We start from the raw sequence: 3932 nt of genomic DNA, 5'->3' as shown, positions 1-3932 counted from the left end.
AATTTTCTGAACAGAGCACTCGGGACATGCATTATTAATCAAATGGAGCTGACACATGGGATAGAAGTTTCTTTAAAAACCATATACCACAGAATAATCAGCGGTTGGTAGATATATGCTTATAAAGAGTTTTCACATAGATTTGCCCAAAAAGCCCTGGAGTGAACATACAGCCTCATGGACAAGATCCCAAGAATTCTGGTTACAAATAGATTCAAAATATTTTCATACAAACTTAAAAAGGCTAGGCCATACTCTTCCACAATAGAGAATAGTAAAAACCTTCTCACCCTAAACAGAAGAAATCTTATGGCACAGAAAACAAAATTAATCTCAAGAATCACCAGTTTTATACTGTTGTCCTTTTTCAGTCCCTATCTGATCACTTAACATGAGGGTAATAATTGCATTGCCCATCTACTGAAGCTGCTCGGAAGATCAAAATAAGGCTCTACAGGTGAGAGTGCTTTGAAAACTGTAACATACTGAAATACGAGTGTTTTTATAAAAACATATTTAGAAACTCAATTCATCATGTATTTGTTAAGTACTAGTTATGTGTCCACATTCTGCTACATGTCTGTAATGGGAAACATAGTTCCTAAGTGGAACTATATTTTTAGAATCAATTACCTAATTAACATTCTGGAGACAGGCATAAATCTGCGCCCCTGTTACATAATAAAACACAGCAGACTGTCATTAAGGACCTATGTGAGTTATAAAAGGGGGGAGGGAAGTAATAAGGTATCAAAAGGAGAGATGAATGTAGATATAAACATTTTAATGAAGGATGGGGCTCAAACCACAAAGGTTTGCCTGGACTTGGTTAGAGCTGTGTGCAGGAAGTTCACCCCTGCTCCCCAACGAAAAAAACAGTACGGAGGGTGATGGGCCAGATGTGGACACAACATCCACTGTGTGTTGCACACCCACAGCACATCTCAATTCACGCCAGCCATATCTTAAGTGTTTAATAGCCACATGTGGCTATCATATTGGAAGGGGCTGAGAAACAAATTATAAGCACTGAGGTAACCCAATAATGGTGCTATTTATAGATATAGATCTGAGCCCAGCATTATACATTTAAATTTTATTTTATAAATGGAATTATCTCCAGATTCATGGGTTACGAAAAGACTTTAGGCTTAAGCAAGAGCCGCCGGGCGCTGCCTCTCTGAACTACTCTTCACCAGCCCCAGCACACGTACATCGTCTTGGATTAGTCGGCTCGACTTTAGACGGAAGCAGAACTAGCTCATTTCTTAGAGTGGAAGCTACAAACCCCGCTGTTACATCAAGCACCACTGGAGGTATTTGGCAGTCAGAGAATCTTTGTATCTTTACAGTCTGGACAAGCTTTATTACTTTTTTGACTCTTAGTTACTTTATCTGTGAAGAGAATATTTGAATAAGATGGTATTTAACATACTGTCCCCCTCTGAAATTCTATAATTTGAGAAAAGGATCTTATTATGAGGTACTTAAAAGTTTTAAAGTTGACTACCATTGTGTAAAAAACTTGTGCTCAGAAACTGTTATACTCTTATATAAAAGGATAAATGAACTAAAATATATATTTAAAAAAAATCAGTTCATTATTTCTGTAAGAAACAGCTCTTTGGATGGCAAGATCCTACACCTAGCTGCCTCTGCACTAAGTATTCAACTGAATTATAAGAACAGCATATAAAGAGAGGTAGTTATATCAAGTGAATTAATATCACAATATTTAGAATTAGATAGCAGTGTTGAGACCAAGTATTTTAAACAGAAAAATCTACTTTTGCCTTTAGGAGACATATTCTAAAACCTAACAAATAATTTTTAAGTGTATTAGGAAGTGCTGCAAATCATTAAATAATTGTCCATAATTTAGAGATGGAATGACAAAGTAAATATAACCTTTTTCCCGGTTGCCCGAGAATATTCGCCAGTGGTGCTTGCAGCTGCAGCATTTCCCCCGAGATAACTCACGGGTTACAGTCCTAACTTCACCCCCAAAGTTTGCCATGAAACATCTCGCTCTTATCATTATTTTCGCATCACTCTAGTATATCCATAGTCTTTGGAAACAAATGACATCATTCTATTTATAGCGCCCTGTTTTTAGTGGTTTGATCACTCAAAATGTCAAATTCTAGAAAACGCAGCATTTCTACACGTGATGTTAACTGAATACTGGCAGTGAGCTGCACTTTATTTTTCTAAATAGAAAAGGGGATAAAGCATATGAAATTTAAGATGCAATTTTTGCAAATACAATTCTCAAAAATATTTGTATTAAAAATAGCTTTGGGTAATTTCAAAGAGGAGTCCATTAAAACCAACTCACTTCTTAGTATATGACTTACAAGAATAAATTCACCTCAAAAATGTAGGAAAAAGGAATGTTTTCTTAATTTTTTAATTTTCAGAATAATTAAGATATATCTTTACAACTTTATAACTTATGCAATGTTGTCTGAGATCCTGCTAAAAGTCTAACTCACTTCAGCCTTTTATATTTATTATTTATTCTATTACAGGCATTATATCAGATTTAGAATTTTAAAGATGACAGTAGCACAGTCCTTATTCTAACGTCAAACACTTTGTGAAAACCACATGGCCCAGCTCTTTATTATTTCTATACTTGTTTTTACACCGTTGTGGTCATATTCATTTTGATACATTGCATGAGGTTAAGACGATTTCCCCAAATCAAAAAAGGAAATGAGATAAAACGAGCTTTCAAACTGTAGGTTATCGAAAAACTGATTCTTGCTAGAGGTGCAGGTACTGCTTGGTGCTCAGGTGAATCAAACCTAGCTGCAGGTTTTGAGGCTGTTTTCTTGTTTGTTTGTTTTTTTAGTTAAATTCCACTTACTATATTGAGAATTTCAGTGCAAACTTATCATACAAGTTTTAATTTTTTACAACAGATGTCACTCTCCAAAAGGATACAGTCTTTAAACTTTGGTGGTCCAGAGTTTCCCACCATTTTGTCAGTCTCATAATACAATATGATTTGCTAGTTGTGTTAAAGCTTATGATAAAGACTCTTTCTACTTTTCTATGAGATCAAGTGCTAACCAATCATATCATAACCATCTTTCTTTTTGCACTTTTCTTACACTTACATTAACTTTCTTATTGAGTATCAATTAACTCAGAGTCCTTCATTTCAATTAACCATTATTATCCTACTTTACAAGTGTATATTATTGCTAAATTGGTCAGAGGCCCTGTATGTCAGATGCTTTTATCATTTCAGAACCTCTGTAACATCCAACATCCGGTATCGGAAGATCTAAACTTATCCTGGCTTTTTCTACCGAAGACCTGGAATCAGCAACAAAGTGACTTTTGCCTAGTGTCGAGTATCATCAGGGACCAAACTCCGATACTGGGAGCGTGCATGTGAGTAGACGGTAGGTGAAAACACTGCTGCGCCTGCTGTGGAGCCATTTATCGGGAGGACTAAGAAAAATCCACGTGTCCATACGCGGGTCATCTTCCTATGTCAAGGTTGGAGTACGCAATCAGTTTTCAAATCCAACATATTATATCGCTATGCTTTACTTTTAATATGAGGTTTCATTGACTACAAAGACTTTCTACTCTACTGACACTATATAAGTCAAAAACAGCAGGTCAAAAATTCATGGAAGCAAAAAGAAAAAAAAGATTAAAAAACATAGACAGGAGTCATTAACCAAAGCAATTAGTAGGTAAGAAAACCAAGACAGAAACACAAGTTAGTCAACATTAGACACTAGCATTCAGAACCCTGATATTATAGCAAGGTTTTGATTCAGAGGAGGACTTTTTAACGCTGTCAAGTGAAGGCAGATTCTGACACTTTTTACGCACATATGCTGTAGAAACTGCCTATTGTGTGACCGTTCATTACTAGTAGGACACAGAGCCAATTATTTAACCTCTGG

The 3932-nt window shown here is 35.8% G+C and overlaps 1 protein-coding gene across 1 annotated transcript in view; it reads right to left on the bottom strand.

The window, feature by feature from the left end:
- The window catches only part of NBEA (neurobeachin), a 600762-nt gene that overhangs the window by 467800 nt on the left and 129030 nt on the right, over positions 1–3932 (bottom strand). The window lies entirely within an intron of this gene.

The sequence above is a fragment of the Pteropus vampyrus genome, unplaced genomic scaffold (genome assembly GCF_000151845.1).
Source record: "Pteropus vampyrus isolate Shadow unplaced genomic scaffold, Pvam_2.0 Scaffold71, whole genome shotgun sequence".
NCBI classification, from domain to species: Eukaryota; Metazoa; Chordata; class Mammalia; order Chiroptera; family Pteropodidae; genus Pteropus; species Pteropus vampyrus.
Note: the sequence above shows the minus strand (reverse complement) of the source record. Positions and strands in the feature narration are given on the sequence as shown.